The 14,097-nt window shown below is 43.1% G+C and overlaps 49 pseudogenes; all 49 read left to right on the plus strand.

Moving 5' to 3' along the window:
* The first annotated feature begins 67 nt into the window (after positions 1-67).
* On the plus strand, positions 68-187 carry LOC146727518 (5S ribosomal RNA; annotated as a pseudogene).
* A 310-nt stretch (positions 188-497) lies between these two features.
* LOC146727519 (5S ribosomal RNA) lies at positions 498-617 on the plus strand (annotated as a pseudogene).
* Positions 618-921: 304 nt separating this feature from the next.
* On the plus strand, positions 922-1,041 carry LOC146727520 (5S ribosomal RNA; annotated as a pseudogene).
* A 96-nt stretch (positions 1,042-1,137) lies between these two features.
* LOC146727521 (5S ribosomal RNA) lies at positions 1,138-1,256 on the plus strand (annotated as a pseudogene).
* A 96-nt stretch (positions 1,257-1,352) lies between these two features.
* On the plus strand, positions 1,353-1,472 carry LOC146727522 (5S ribosomal RNA; annotated as a pseudogene).
* Positions 1,473-1,568: 96 nt separating this feature from the next.
* On the plus strand, positions 1,569-1,688 carry LOC146727523 (5S ribosomal RNA; annotated as a pseudogene).
* Positions 1,689-1,784: 96 nt separating this feature from the next.
* Positions 1,785-1,904, plus strand: LOC146727524 (5S ribosomal RNA; annotated as a pseudogene).
* A 304-nt stretch (positions 1,905-2,208) lies between these two features.
* Positions 2,209-2,328, plus strand: LOC146727525 (5S ribosomal RNA; annotated as a pseudogene).
* Positions 2,329-2,424: 96 nt separating this feature from the next.
* On the plus strand, positions 2,425-2,544 carry LOC146727526 (5S ribosomal RNA; annotated as a pseudogene).
* Positions 2,545-3,342: 798 nt separating this feature from the next.
* LOC146727527 (5S ribosomal RNA) lies at positions 3,343-3,461 on the plus strand (annotated as a pseudogene).
* A 96-nt stretch (positions 3,462-3,557) lies between these two features.
* On the plus strand, positions 3,558-3,677 carry LOC146727528 (5S ribosomal RNA; annotated as a pseudogene).
* A 96-nt stretch (positions 3,678-3,773) lies between these two features.
* LOC146727529 (5S ribosomal RNA) lies at positions 3,774-3,893 on the plus strand (annotated as a pseudogene).
* A 310-nt stretch (positions 3,894-4,203) lies between these two features.
* Positions 4,204-4,323, plus strand: LOC146727530 (5S ribosomal RNA; annotated as a pseudogene).
* A 304-nt stretch (positions 4,324-4,627) lies between these two features.
* On the plus strand, positions 4,628-4,747 carry LOC146727531 (5S ribosomal RNA; annotated as a pseudogene).
* Positions 4,748-4,843: 96 nt separating this feature from the next.
* LOC146727532 (5S ribosomal RNA) lies at positions 4,844-4,963 on the plus strand (annotated as a pseudogene).
* A 311-nt stretch (positions 4,964-5,274) lies between these two features.
* Positions 5,275-5,394, plus strand: LOC146727533 (5S ribosomal RNA; annotated as a pseudogene).
* Positions 5,395-5,490: 96 nt separating this feature from the next.
* Positions 5,491-5,610, plus strand: LOC146727534 (5S ribosomal RNA; annotated as a pseudogene).
* Positions 5,611-5,706: 96 nt separating this feature from the next.
* LOC146727535 (5S ribosomal RNA) lies at positions 5,707-5,826 on the plus strand (annotated as a pseudogene).
* A 96-nt stretch (positions 5,827-5,922) lies between these two features.
* LOC146727536 (5S ribosomal RNA) lies at positions 5,923-6,042 on the plus strand (annotated as a pseudogene).
* A 96-nt stretch (positions 6,043-6,138) lies between these two features.
* LOC146727537 (5S ribosomal RNA) lies at positions 6,139-6,258 on the plus strand (annotated as a pseudogene).
* A 310-nt stretch (positions 6,259-6,568) lies between these two features.
* LOC146727538 (5S ribosomal RNA) lies at positions 6,569-6,688 on the plus strand (annotated as a pseudogene).
* Positions 6,689-6,992: 304 nt separating this feature from the next.
* On the plus strand, positions 6,993-7,112 carry LOC146727539 (5S ribosomal RNA; annotated as a pseudogene).
* Positions 7,113-7,208: 96 nt separating this feature from the next.
* LOC146727540 (5S ribosomal RNA) lies at positions 7,209-7,328 on the plus strand (annotated as a pseudogene).
* A 311-nt stretch (positions 7,329-7,639) lies between these two features.
* Positions 7,640-7,759, plus strand: LOC146727541 (5S ribosomal RNA; annotated as a pseudogene).
* A 96-nt stretch (positions 7,760-7,855) lies between these two features.
* Positions 7,856-7,975, plus strand: LOC146727542 (5S ribosomal RNA; annotated as a pseudogene).
* Positions 7,976-8,071: 96 nt separating this feature from the next.
* Positions 8,072-8,191, plus strand: LOC146727543 (5S ribosomal RNA; annotated as a pseudogene).
* A 96-nt stretch (positions 8,192-8,287) lies between these two features.
* On the plus strand, positions 8,288-8,407 carry LOC146727544 (5S ribosomal RNA; annotated as a pseudogene).
* Positions 8,408-8,503: 96 nt separating this feature from the next.
* LOC146727545 (5S ribosomal RNA) lies at positions 8,504-8,622 on the plus strand (annotated as a pseudogene).
* A 96-nt stretch (positions 8,623-8,718) lies between these two features.
* Positions 8,719-8,838, plus strand: LOC146727546 (5S ribosomal RNA; annotated as a pseudogene).
* Positions 8,839-8,935: 97 nt separating this feature from the next.
* LOC146727547 (5S ribosomal RNA) lies at positions 8,936-9,055 on the plus strand (annotated as a pseudogene).
* Positions 9,056-9,151: 96 nt separating this feature from the next.
* Positions 9,152-9,271, plus strand: LOC146727548 (5S ribosomal RNA; annotated as a pseudogene).
* Positions 9,272-9,367: 96 nt separating this feature from the next.
* LOC146727549 (5S ribosomal RNA) lies at positions 9,368-9,487 on the plus strand (annotated as a pseudogene).
* Positions 9,488-9,583: 96 nt separating this feature from the next.
* On the plus strand, positions 9,584-9,703 carry LOC146727550 (5S ribosomal RNA; annotated as a pseudogene).
* Positions 9,704-9,799: 96 nt separating this feature from the next.
* On the plus strand, positions 9,800-9,919 carry LOC146727551 (5S ribosomal RNA; annotated as a pseudogene).
* Positions 9,920-10,015: 96 nt separating this feature from the next.
* On the plus strand, positions 10,016-10,135 carry LOC146727552 (5S ribosomal RNA; annotated as a pseudogene).
* Positions 10,136-10,231: 96 nt separating this feature from the next.
* On the plus strand, positions 10,232-10,350 carry LOC146727553 (5S ribosomal RNA; annotated as a pseudogene).
* Positions 10,351-10,446: 96 nt separating this feature from the next.
* On the plus strand, positions 10,447-10,566 carry LOC146727554 (5S ribosomal RNA; annotated as a pseudogene).
* Positions 10,567-10,663: 97 nt separating this feature from the next.
* LOC146727555 (5S ribosomal RNA) lies at positions 10,664-10,783 on the plus strand (annotated as a pseudogene).
* Positions 10,784-10,879: 96 nt separating this feature from the next.
* On the plus strand, positions 10,880-10,999 carry LOC146727556 (5S ribosomal RNA; annotated as a pseudogene).
* Positions 11,000-11,095: 96 nt separating this feature from the next.
* LOC146727557 (5S ribosomal RNA) lies at positions 11,096-11,215 on the plus strand (annotated as a pseudogene).
* Positions 11,216-11,311: 96 nt separating this feature from the next.
* Positions 11,312-11,431, plus strand: LOC146727558 (5S ribosomal RNA; annotated as a pseudogene).
* A 303-nt stretch (positions 11,432-11,734) lies between these two features.
* On the plus strand, positions 11,735-11,854 carry LOC146727559 (5S ribosomal RNA; annotated as a pseudogene).
* Positions 11,855-12,228: 374 nt separating this feature from the next.
* Positions 12,229-12,347, plus strand: LOC146727560 (5S ribosomal RNA; annotated as a pseudogene).
* A 96-nt stretch (positions 12,348-12,443) lies between these two features.
* LOC146727561 (5S ribosomal RNA) lies at positions 12,444-12,563 on the plus strand (annotated as a pseudogene).
* A 327-nt stretch (positions 12,564-12,890) lies between these two features.
* On the plus strand, positions 12,891-13,010 carry LOC146727562 (5S ribosomal RNA; annotated as a pseudogene).
* Positions 13,011-13,106: 96 nt separating this feature from the next.
* LOC146727563 (5S ribosomal RNA) lies at positions 13,107-13,226 on the plus strand (annotated as a pseudogene).
* A 311-nt stretch (positions 13,227-13,537) lies between these two features.
* LOC146727564 (5S ribosomal RNA) lies at positions 13,538-13,657 on the plus strand (annotated as a pseudogene).
* A 76-nt stretch (positions 13,658-13,733) lies between these two features.
* LOC146727565 (5S ribosomal RNA) lies at positions 13,734-13,853 on the plus strand (annotated as a pseudogene).
* Positions 13,854-13,950: 97 nt separating this feature from the next.
* LOC146727566 (5S ribosomal RNA) lies at positions 13,951-14,070 on the plus strand (annotated as a pseudogene).
* Positions 14,071-14,097: the final 27 nt, after the last annotated feature.

Raw genomic sequence — 14,097 nt, forward strand, 5'->3', positions numbered from 1 at the left:
TAACTTTTTTCCGGGATTTTTTGCCTAGCCGAAGTACTAAATTACGTCCGATTCCGACGAATATTCAGCCTACTGCCAAACTATAGCAGAATACACCAGTTCTTGTCCGATCACTGAAGTTAAGCTGCATTGGGCGTGGCGAATACTTGCATGGGAGACCGGCTAGGAATACCACGTGCAGTAGGCTTATCAACATTTTTATTCCTCCGTACATACCATCTTTTCCCGGGATTTGTTGCCTAGCCGAAGTATTAAATTACATCCAATTCCGACAAATATTCAGCCTACTGCCAAAGCAATGCAGAATACACAAGTTCTCGTCCGATCACTGAAGTTAAGCTCACCGGACGTGTTTACTACTTGCATGGGAGACCGCCTGAGAATACCACGTGCAATAGGTTCATCAACATTTTTATTTCATCGTACATACTAACTTTTTCCCATAATTTTTTGCCTAGCCGAAGCATTAAAATTCAACCAATTCCGATGAATATTCAGCCTACTGCTAAACCATTGCAGAATACACCAGTTCTCGTTTGATCTCTGAAGTTAAGCTGCATCGGGCGTGTTTAGTACTTGCATGGGAGACCGGCTGGGAATACCACATGCAGTAGGCTCATCAACATTTTTATTCCGCATTACTTACTAACTTTTTCCCATGATTTTTCCCTAGCCGTAGCATTAAATGACATCCAATTCCGACGAATATTCAGCCTATTGCCAAACCATTGCAGAATACTCCAGTTCTCGTCCGATCACTGCAGTTAAGCTGCATCGGGCGTGGTTGCATGGGAGACCGGCCTGAAATACCATGTGCATTAGGCTCATCAACATTTTTATTCCACCATACATACTAACATTTTCCCGGGATTTTTTGCCTAGCCGAAGTATTAAATTACATCCAATTCAGACGAATATTCAGCCTACTGGCAAACCATTGCAGAATACAGCTGTTCTCATCCGATCACTGAAGTTAAGCTGCATCGGGCGTGGCCAGTACTTGCATGGGAGACCTGCTGCGAATACCACGTGCAGTAGGCTTATCAACATTTTTATTCCACCGTACATACTAACTTTTTACCGGGATTTTTTGCCTAGCTGAAGCTTTAAATGCCATCCAATTCCAACGAATTTTCAGCCTACTGACAAACCATTGCAGAATACACCAGTTCTCGACCGATAACTGAAGTTAAGCTCACCGGACGTGGTTAGTACTTGCATGGGAGACCGGCTGGGAATACCACGTGCAGTAGGCTGATGAACATTTTTATTCCACCATACTTACTAACTTTTTTCCATGATTTTTTGCCGAACCGAAGCATTAAATGACATCCAATTGCGACGAATATTCAGCCTACTGCCAAACCAATGCAGAATACACCAGTTCTCGTCCGATCAGTGAAGTTAATCTGCATCGGGCATGGATTGTACTTGCATGGGAGACCGGCTAGGAATACCACGTGCAGTAGGCTTATCAACATTTTTATTCCTCCGTACATACCATCTTTTTCCCGGGATTTGTTGCCTAGCCGAAGTATTGAACTACATCTAATTCCGATGAATATTCAGCCTACTGCCAAACCATAGCAGAATACACCAGTTCCCGTCCGATCACTGAACTTACGCTGCATCGGGCGTGGTTAGTACTTGCATGGGAGACCGGCTGGGAATACTACGTGCAGTAGGCTGATGAACATTTTTATTCCACCATACATACTAACTTTTTCCCGGGATTTTTTGCCTAGCCGAAGTACTAAATTACATCCAATTCCGATGAATATTCAGGCTACTTCAAAACCATAGCAGAATACACCAGTTCTCGTCTGATCACTGAAGTTAAGGTGCATCGGGCGTGGTTAGTACTTGCAAGGGAGACCGGCTGGGAATACCACGTGCAGTAGGCTTATCAACATTTTGATTCCACTTTGCATACTAACTTTTTCCCATGATTATTTGTCTAGCCATAGCATTAAATGACATCCAATTCCGACGATAATTCAGCCTACTGCCAAACATTGCAGAATACACCAGTTCTCGTCCGATCACTGAAGTTAAGCTGCATCGGGCGTGGTTGCATGGGAGACCGGCCTGGAATACCATGTGTATTAGGCTCATCAACATTTTTATTCCACCATACATACTAACTTTTTCCCGGGATTTTTTGCCTAGCTGAAGTATTAAATTACATCCAATTCCGACGAATATTCAGCCTACTGACAAACCATTGCAGAATACACCAGTTCTCGTCCGATCACTGAAGTTTAGCTGCATCGGGCGTGGTTAGTACTTGCATGGGAGACCGGCTGGGAATACCACTTGCAGTACGCTCATCAACATTTTTATTCCACATTACATACTAACTTTTTCCCATTATTTTTTACCTAGACGAAACATTAAATTACATACAATTCGGACAAATATTCGGCCTACGGCCAAACTATTGCAGAATACACCAGTTCTCGTCCGATCACTGAAGTTAAGGTGCATCGGGCGTGGTTAGTACTTGCATGGGAGACCGGCTGGGAATACCGCGTGCAGTAGGCTTATAAACATTTTGATTCCACATTGCATACTAACTTTTTCCCATGATTATTTGTCTAGCCATAGCATTAAATGACATCCAATTCCGACGATAATTCAGCCTACTGCCAAACATTGCAGAATACACCAGTTCTCGTCCGATCACTGAAGTTAAGCTGCATCGGGCGTGGTTGCATGGGAGACCGGCCTGGAAAACCATGTGTATTAGGCTCATCAACATTTTTATTCCACCATACATACTAACTTTTTCCCGGGATTTTTTGCCTAGCTGAAGTATTAAATTACATCCAATTCCGACGAATATTCAGCCTACTGACAAAACATTGCAGAATACACCAGATCTAGTCCGATCACTGAAGTTAAGCTGCATCGGGCGTGGTCAGTACTTGCATGGGAGACCGGCGGGGAATGCCACATGCAGTAGGCTGATGAACATTTTTATTCCACCGTACATACTAACATTTTTCCATGATTTTTTGCCTAACCGAAGCATTAAATGACATCCAATTGCAACGAATATTCAGCCTACTGCCAAACCAATGCAGAATACACCAGTTCTCGTCCAATTACTGAAGTTAATCTGCATCGGGCATGGATTGTACTTGCATGGGAGACCTGCTGGGAGTATAAAACTATAAGTAATACAGTATATAAGCAGTTTGTGAAAAGTGAAAAAAATGTACAAACATTATTAATAAATTATGTAATTTACATTTTGATTCTATCGTATATACCAAATTTTTCCCGGGATTTTTTGCCTAGCCAAAGCGTTAAACGACATCCAATTCTGACGAATATTCAGCCTACTGCCAAACCATTGCATAATTCACCAGTTCTCGTCTGATCACTGAAGTTAAGCTTACCGGACGTGGTTAGTACTTGCTTGGGAGACCGGCTGAGAATATCACGTGCAGTAGGCTCATCAACATTTTTATTCCACATTACATACTAACTTTTTCCCATGATTTTTTGCCTAGCCGTAGCATTAAATGACATCCAATTCCGACGAATATTCAGCCTACTGCAACACCATTGCAGAATACACCAGTTCTCGTCCGATCACTGAAGTTAAGCTGCATCGGGCGTGGTCAGTACTTGAATGGGAGACCGGCTGGGAATACCCAGTGCATTAGGCTCACCAACATTTTTATTCCACCGAACATACTAACTTTTTCCCGGGATTTTTTGCCTAGCCGAAGAACTAAATTACGTCCGATTCCGACGAATATTCAGCCTACTGCCAAACTATAGCAGAATACACCAGTTCTTGTCCGATCACTGAAGTTAAGCTGCATTGGGCGTGGCGAATACTTGCATGGGAGACCGGCTAGGAATACCACGTGCAGTAGGCTTATCAACATTTTTATTCCTCCGTACATACCATCTTTTCCCGGGATTTGTTGCCTAGCCGAAGTATTAAATTACATCCAATTCCGACAAATATTCAGCCTACTGCCAAAGCAATGCAGAATACACAAGTTCTCGTCCGATCACTGAAGTTAAGCTTACCGGACGTGTTTACTACTTGCATGGGAGACCGCCTGAGAATACCACGTGCAATAGGCTCATCAACATTTTTATTTCATCGTACATACTAACTTTTTCCCATAATTTTTTGCCTAGCCGAAGCATTAAAAGTCAACCAATTCCGATCAATATTCAGCCTACTGCCAAACCATTGCAGAATACACCAGTTCTCGTTCCATCACTGAAGTTAAGCTGCATCGGGCGTGTTTAGTACTTGCATGGGAGACCGGCTGGGAATACCACATGCAGTAGGCTCATCAACATTTTTATTCCGCATTACTTACTAACTTTTTCCCATGATTTTTCCCTAGCCGTAGAATTAAATGACATCCAATTCCGACGAATATTCAGCCTATTGCCAAACCATTGCAGAATACTCCAGTTCTCGTCCGATCACTGCAGTTAAGCTGCATCGGGCGTGGTTGCATGGGAGACCGGCCTGAAATACCATGTGCATTAGGCTCATCAACATTTTTATTCCACCATACATACTAACATTTTCCCGGGATTTTTTGCCTAGCCGAAGTATTAAATTACATCCAATTCAGACGAATATTCAGCCTACTGGCAAACCATTGCAGAATACAGCTGTTCTCGTCCGATCTCTGAAGTTAAGCTGCATCGGGCGTGGCCAGTACTTGCATGGGAGACCTGCTGCGAATACCACGTGCAGTAGGCTTATCAACATTTTTATTCCACCATACATACTATCTTTTTCCCGTGATTTTTTGCCTAGCCGAAGCATTAATTGAAATCCAATTCCGACAAATATTCAGCCTACTGCTAAACCATTGCAGAATACACCAGTTCTCGTCCGTTCACTGAAGTTAAGCTCCATCGGACGTGGTTAGTACTTGCACGGGAGACCGGCTGGGAATACCACGTGCAGTAGGCTCATCAACATTTTTATTTCACCGTACATACTAACTTTTTCCCATAATTTTTTGCCTAGCCGAAGCATTAAATGTCAACCAATTCCGACGAATTTTCATCCTACTGCCAGAGCATTGCAGAATACACCAGTTTTCGTCTGATCACTGAAGTTAATCTAATCGGACGTGGTTAGTACTTGCATGGGAGACCGGCTGAGAATATCACGTGCAGTAGGCTGATGAACATTTTTATTCCACCATACTTACTAACTTTTTTCCATGATTTTTTGCCTAACCGAAGCAATAAATGACATCCAATTGCGACGAATATTCAGCCTACTGCCAAACCAATGCAGAATACACCAGTTCTCGTCCGATCACTGAAGTTAATCTGCATCGGGCATTGATTGTACTTGCATGGGAGACCGGCTAGGAATACCACGTGCAGTAGGCTTATCAGCATTTTTATTCCTCCGTACATACCATCTTTTTCCCGGGATTTGTTGCCTAGCCGAAGTATTAAATTACATCTAATTCCTATGAATATTCAGCCTACTGCCAAACCATAGCAGAATACACCAGTTCTCGTCCGATCACTGAACTTACGCTGCATCGGGCGTGGTTAGTACTTGCATGGGAGACCGGCTGGGAATACTACGTGCAGTAGGCTGATGAACATTTTTATTCCACCATACATACTAAATTTTTCCCGGGATTTTTTGCCTAGCCGAAGTACTAAATTACATGCAATTCCGACAAATATTCAGCCTACTGCCAAACCAATGCAGAATATGCAAGTTCTCGTTCGATCACTGAAGTTAAGCTGCATTGGGCGTGGTTAGTACTTGCATGGGAGACCTGCTGAGAATATCACGTGCAGTAAGCTCATCAACATTTTTATTCCACATTACATACTAACTTTTTCCCATGATTTTTTGCCTAGCCGTAGCATTAAATGACATCCAATTCCGACGAATATTCAGCCTACTGCAACACCATTGCAGAATACACCAGTTCTCGTCCGATCACTGAAGTTAAGCTGCATCGGGCGTGGTCAGTACTTGCATGGGAGATCGGCTGGGAATACCAAGTGCATTAGGCTCACTAACATTTTTATTCCACCGAACATACTAACTTTTTCCCGCGATTTTTTGCCTAGCCGAAGTACTAAATTACGTCCGATTCCGACGAATATTCAGCCTACTGCCAAACTATAGCAGAATACACCAGTTCTCGTCCGATCACTGAAGTTAAGCTGCATTGGGCGTGTCGAGTACTTGCATGGGAGACCGGCTAGGAATACCACGTGCAGTAGGCTTATCAACATTTTTATTCTTCCGTACATACTAACTTTTTCCCGGGATTTTTTGCCTAGCCGAAGTACTAAATTACATGCAATTCCGACAAATATTCAGCCTACTGCCAAACCAATGCAGAATACACAAGTTCTCGTCCGATCACTGAAGTTAAGCTCACCGGACGTGTTTCTTACTTGCATGGGAGACGACTGAGAATACCACGTGCAATAGGCTCATCAACATTTTTATTTCATCGTACATACTAACTTTTTCCCATAATTTTTTGCCTAGCCGAAGCATTAAAAGTCAACCAATTCCGATGAATATTCAGCCTACTGCCAAACCATTGCAGAATACACCAGTTCTCGTTCGATCACTGAAGTTAAGCTGCATCGGGCGTGTTTAGTACTTGCATGCGAGACCGGCTGGGAATACCACGTGCAGTAGGCTCATCAACATTTTTATTCCGCATTACTTACTAACGTTTTCCCATGATTTTTCCCTAGCCGTAGCATTAAATGCCATCCAATTCCGACGAATATTCAGCCTACTGCCAAACCATTGCAGAATACTCCAGTTCTCGTCCGATCACAGCAGTTAAGCTGCATCGGGCGTGGTTGCATGGGAGACCAGCCTGAAATACCATGTGCATTAGGCTCATCAACATTTTTATTCCACCATACATACTAACATTTTCCCGGGATTTTTTGCCTAGCCGAAGTATTAAATTACATCCAATTCCGACGAATATTCAGCCTACTGGAAAACCATTGCAGAATACAGCTGTTCTCGTCCGATCACTGAAGTTAAGCTGCATCGGGCGTGGCCAGTACTTGCATGGGAGACCTGCTGGGAATACCACGTGCAGTAGGCTTATCAACATTTTTATTCCACCATACATACTATCTTTTTCCCGTGATTTTTTGCCTAGCCGAAGCATTAATTGAAATCCAATTCCGACAAATATTCAGCCTACTGCTAAACCATTGCAGAATACACCAGTTCTCGTCCGTTCACTGAAGTTAAGCTCCATCGGACGTGGTTAGTACTTGCACGGGAGACCGGCTGGGAATACCACGTGCAGTAGGCTCATCAACATTTTTATTTCACCATATATACTAACTTTTTCCCATAATTTTTTGCCTAGCCGAAGCATTAAATATCAACCAATTCCGTCGAATTTTCATCCTACTGCCAGAGCATTGCAGAATACACCAGTTTTCGTCTGATCACTGAAGTTAAGCTAACCGGACGTGGTTAGTACTTGTATGGGAGACCGGCTGAGAATATTACGTGCAGTAGGCACATTAGCATTTTTATTCCACCGTACATACTAACTTTTTACCGGGATTTTTTGCCTAGCTGAAGCTTTAAATGCCATCCAATTCCGACGAATTTTCAGCCTACTGACAAACCAATGCAGAATACACCAGTTCTCGTCCGATCACTGAAGTTAATCTGCATCGGGCATGGATTGTACTTGCCTGGGAGACCGGCTAGGAATACCACGTGCAGTAGGCTTATCAACATTTTTATTCCTCCGTACATACCATCTTTTTCCCGGGATTTGTTGCCTAGCCGAAGTATTGAATTACATCTAATTCCGATGAATATTCAGCCTACTGCCAAACCATAGCAGAATACACCAGTTCTCGTCCGATCATTGAAGTTAAGGTGCATCGGGCGTGGTTAGTACTTGCAAGGGAGACCGGCTGGGAATACCACGTGCAGTAGGCTTATCAACATTTTGATTCCACTTTGCATACTAACTTTTTCCCATGATTATTTGTCTAGCCATAGCATTAAATGACATCCAATTCCGACGATAATTCAGCCTACGGCCAAACCATTGCAGAATACACCAGTTCTCGTCCGATCACTGAAGTTAAGCTGCATCGGGTGTGGTCAGTACTTGCATGGGAGACTGGCTGGGAATACCATGTGCATTAGACTCATCAACATTTTTATTCCACCATACATACTAACTTTTTCCCGGGATTTTTTGCCTAGCCGAAGTACTAAATTACATCCAATTCCGATGAATATTCAGGCTACTTCAAAACCATAGCAGAATACACCAGTTCTCATCTGATCACTGAAGTTAAGGTGCATCGGGCGTGGTTAGTACTTGCAAGGGAGACCGGCTGGGAATACCACGTGCAGTAGGCTTATCAACATTTTGATTCCACTTTGCATACTAACTTTTTCCCATGATTATTTGTCTAGCCATAGCATTAAATGACATCCAATTCCGACGATAATTCAGCCTACTGCCAAACATTGCAGAATACACCAGTTCTCGTCCGATCACTGAAGTTTAGCTGCATCGGGCGTGGTTAGTACTTGCATGGGAGACCGGCTGGGAATACCACTTGCAGTACGCTCATCAACATTTTTATTCCACATTACATACTAACTTTTTCCCATTATTTTTTACCTAGACGAAACATTAAATTAAATACAATTCGGACAAATATTCGGCCTACGGCCAAACTATTGCAGAATACACCAGTTCTCGTCCGATCACTGAAGTTAAGCTGCATCGGGCGTGGTCAGTACTTGCATGGAAGACCGGCTGGGAATACCAAGTGCGTTAGGCTCATCAACAATTTTATTCCACCGTATATACTACTTTTTTCCCCGGGATATTTTGCCTAGCCGATGTACTAAATTACATCTGATTCCGACGAATATTCAGCCTACTGCCAAACCATAGCAGAATACACCAGTTCTCGTCCGATCACTGAAGTTAAGCTGCATTGGGAGTGGTTAGTACTTGCATGGGAGACCGGCTGCGAATACCACGTGCAGTAGGCTAATCAACATTTTGATTCCACCGTACATACCAACTTTTTCCCGGGATTTTTTACTTAGCCGAAGCGTTAAACGACATCCAATTCTGACGAATATTCAGCCTACTGTCAAACCATTGCAGAACACACCAGTTATCGTCCGATCACTGAAGTTAAGCTGCATCGGGTGTGGTTAGTACTTGCATGGGTGACCGGCTGGGAATACCACGTGCAGTAGGCTGATGAACATTTTTATTCCACCATACATACTAACTTTTTCCCTTGATTTTTTGCCTAGACGAAGCATTAAATGACATCCAATTGCGACGAATATTCAGCCTACTGCCAAACCAATGCAGAATACACCAGTTCTCGTCCGATCACTGAAGTTAATCTGCATCGGGCATGGATTGTACTTGCATGGGAGACCAGCTAGGAATACCACGTGCAGTAGGCTTATCAACATTTTTATTCCTCCGTACATACCATCTTTTTCCCGGGATTTGTTGCGTAGCCGAAGTATTGAATTACATCTAATTCCGATGAATATTCAGCCTACTGCCAAACCAATGCAGAATACACCAGTTCTCATCCGATCACTGAAGTTAAGGTGCATCGGGCGTGGTTAGTACTTGCAAGGGAGACCGGCTGGGAATACCACGTGCAGTAGGCTTATCAACATTTTGATTCCACTTTGCATACTAACTTTTTCCCATGATTATTTGTCTAGCCATAGCATTAAATGACATCCAATTCCGACGATAATTCAGCCTACGGCCAAACCATTGCAGAATACACCAGTTCTCGTCCGATCACTGAAGTTAAGCTGCATCGGGCGTGGTCAGTACTTGCATGGGAGACCGGCTGGGAATACCATGTGCATTAGACTCATCAACATTTTTATTCCACCATACATACTAACTTTTTCCCGGGATTTTTTGCCTAGCCGAAGTACTAAATTACATCCAATTCCGATGAATATTCAGGCTACTTCAAAACCATAGCAGAATACACCAGTTCTCATCTGATCACTGAAGTTAAGGTGCATCGGGCGTGGTTAGTACTTTCAAGGGAGACCGGCTGGGAATACCACGTGCAGTAGGCTTCTCAACATTTTGATTCCACTTTGCATACTAACTTTTTCCCATGATTATTTGTCTAGCTATAGCATTAAATGACATTCTATTCCGACGATAATTCAGCCTACTGCCAAACATTGCAGAATACACCAGTTCTCGTCCGATCACTGAAGTTTAGCTGCATCGGGCGTGGTTAGTACTTGCATGGGAGACCGGCTGGGAATACCACTTGCAGTACGCTCATCAACATTTTTATTCCACATTACATACTAACTTTTTCCCATTATTTTTTACCTAGACGAAACATTAAATTACATACAATTCGGACAAATATTCGGCCTACGGCCAAACTATTGCAGAATACACCAGTTCTCGTCCGATCACTGAAGTTAAGCTGCATCGGGCGTGGTCAGTACTTGCATGGGAGACCGGCTGGGAATACCAAGTGCGTTAGGCTCATCAACATTTTTATTCCACCGTATATACTACCTTTTTCCCCGGGATATTTTTCCTAGCCGATGTACTAAATTACATCTGATTCCGACGAATATTCAGCCTACTGCCAAACCATAGCAGAATACACCAGTTCTCGTCCGATCACTGAAGTTAAGCTGCATTGGGAGTGGTTAGTACTTGCATGGGAGACCGGCTGCCAATACCACGTGCAGTAGGCTAATCAACATTTTGATTCCACCGTACATACCAACTTTTTCCCGGGATTTTTTACTTAGCCGAAGCGTTAAACGACATCCAATTCTGACGAATATTCAGCCTACTGTCAAACCATTGCAGAACACACCAGTTATCGTCCGATCACTGAAGTTAAGCTGCATCGGGTGTGGTTAGTACTTGCATGGGTGACCGGCTGGGAATACCACATGCAGTAGGCTGATGAACATTTTTATTCCACCATACATACTAACTTTTTCCCTTGATTTTTTGCCTAGACGAAGCATTAAATTACATACAATGCGGACGAATATTCAGCCTACGGCCAAACCATTGCAGAATACACCAGTTCTTGTCCGATCACTGAAGTAAAGCTGCATCGGGCGTGGTCAGTACTTGCATGGGAGACCGGCTGGGAATACCATGTGCATTAGGCTCATCAACATTTTTATTCCACCATACATACTAACTTTTTCCCGGGATTTTTTGCCTAGCCGAAGTACTAAATTACATCCAATTCCGACGAATATTCAGGCTACTTCAAAACCATAGCAGAATACACCAGTTCTCGTCCGATCACTGAAGTTAAGGTACATCGGGCGTGGTTAGTACTTGCATGGGAGACCGGCTGGGAATACCGCGTGCAGTAGGCTTATCAACATTTTGATTCCACATTGCATACTAACTTTTTCCCATGATTATTTGTCTAGCCATAGCATTAAATGACATCCAATTCCGACGATAATTCAGCCTACTGCCAAACATTGCAGAATACACCAGTTCTCGTCCGATCACTGAAGTTAAGCTGCATCGGGCGTGGTTGCATGGGAGACCGGCCTGGAAAACCATGTGTATAAGGCTCATTAACATTTTATTCCACCATACATACTAACTTTTTCCCGGGATTTTTTGCCTAGCTGAAGTATTAAATTACATCCAATTCCGACGAATATTCAGCCTACTGACAAAACATAGCAGAATACACCAGTTCTAGTCCGATCACTGAAGTTAAGCTGCATCGGGCGTGGTCAGTACTTGCATGGGAGACCGGCGGGGAATGCCACGTGCAGTAGGCTGATGAACATTTTTATTCCATCGTACATACTAACATTTTTCCATGATTTTTTGCCTAACCGAAGCATTAAATGACATCCAATTGCAACGAATATTCAGCCTACTGCCAAACCAATGCAGAATACACCAGTTCTCGTCCAATTACTGAAGTTAATCTGCATCGGGCATGGATTGTACTTGCATGGGAGACCTGCTGGGAGTATAAAACTAAAAGTAATACAGTATGTAAGCAGTTTGTGAAAAGTGAAAAAAATGTACAAACATTATTAATAAATTATGTAAATTACATTTTGATTCTATCGTATATACCAAATTTTTCCCGGGATTTTTTGCCTAGCCAAAGCATTAAACGACATCCAATTCTGACGAATATTCAGCCTACTGCCAAACCATTGCATAATTCACCAGTTCTCGTCTGATCACTGAAGTTAAGCTTACCGGACGTGGTTAGTACTTGCTTGGGAGACCGGCTGAGAATATCACGTGCAGTAGGCTCATAAACATTTTTATTCCACATTACATACTAAATTTTTCCCATGATTTTTTGCCTAACCGTAGCATTAAATGACCTCCAATTCCGACGAATATTCAGCCTACTGCAACACCATTGCAGAATACACCAGTTATCGTCCGATCACTGAAGTTAAGCTGCATCGGGCGTGGTCAGTACTTGCATGGGAGACCGGCTGGGAATACCCAGTGCATTAGGCTCACCAACATTTTTATTCCACCGAACATACTAACTTTTTCCCGGGATTTTTTGCCTAGCTGAAGTACTAAATTACGTCCGATTCCGACGAATATTCAGCCTACTGCCAAACTATAGCAGAATACACCAGTTCTCGTCCGATCACTGAAGTTAAGCTGCATTGGGCGTGGCGAATACTTGCATCGGGCGTGGTTGCATGGGAGACCGGCCTGAAATACCATGTGCATTAGGCTCATCAACATTTTTATTCCACCATACATACTAACATTTTCCCGGGATTTTTTGCCTAGCCGAAGTATTAAATTACATCCAATTCCGACGAATATTCAGCCTACTGGCAAACCATTGCAGAATACAGCTGTTCTCGTCCGATCACTGAAGTTAAGCTGCATCGGGCGTGGCCAGTACTTGCATGGGAGACCTGCTGCGAATACCACGTGCAGTAGGCTTATCAACATTTTTATTCCACCATACATACTATCTTTTTCCCGTGATTTTTTGCCTAGCCGAAGCATTAATTGAAATCCAATTCCGACAAATATTCAGCCTACTGCTAAACCATTGCAGAATACACCAGTTCTCGTCCGTTCACTGAAGTTAAGCTCCATCGGACGTGGTTAGTACTTGCACGGGAGACCGGCTGGGAATACCACGTGCAGTAGGCTCATCAACATTTTTATTTCACCGTTCATACTAACTTTTTCCCATAATTTTTTGCCTAGCCGAAGCATTAAATGTCAACCAATTCCGACGAATTTTCATCCTACTGCCAGAGCATTGCAGAATACACCAGTTTTCCTCTGATCACTGAAGTTAAGCTAACCGGACGTGGTTAGTACTTGCATGGGAGACCGGCTGAGAATATCACGTGCAGTAGGCTGATGAACATTTTTATTCCACCATACTTACTAACTTTTTTCCATGATTTTTTGCCTAACCGAAGCAATAAATGACATCCAATTGCGACGAATATTCAGCCTACTGCCAAACCAATGCAGAATACACCAGTTCTCGTCCGATCACTGTAGTTAATCTGCATCGGGCATTGATTGTACTTGCATGGGAGACCGGCTAGGAATACCACGTGCAGTAGGCTTATCAGCATTTTTATTCCTCCGTACATACCATCTTTTTCCCGGGATTAAATTACATCTAATTCCGATGAATATTCAGCCTACTGCCAAACCATAGCAGAATACACCAGTTCTCGTCCGATCACTGAACTTACGCTGCATCGGGCGTGGTTAGTACTTGCATGGGAGACCGGCTGGGAATACTACGTGCAGTAGGCTGATGAACATTTTTTATTCCACCATACATACTAAATTTTTCTCTTGATTTTTTGCCTAGACGAAGCATTAAATTACATACAATTCGGACGAATATCCAACCTACGGCCAAACCATTGCAGAATACACTAGTTCTCGTACGATCACTGAAGTTAAGCTGCATCGGGCGTGGTCAATACTTGCATGGGAGACCGGCTGGGAATACCATGTGCATTAGGCTCATCAACATTTTTATTCCACCATACAT

The sequence above is a fragment of the Saccoglossus kowalevskii genome, unplaced genomic scaffold, assembly GCF_978046115.1.
Source record: "Saccoglossus kowalevskii unplaced genomic scaffold, keSacKowa6.1 SCAFFOLD_24, whole genome shotgun sequence".
NCBI classification, from domain to species: domain Eukaryota; kingdom Metazoa; phylum Hemichordata; class Enteropneusta; family Harrimaniidae; genus Saccoglossus; species Saccoglossus kowalevskii.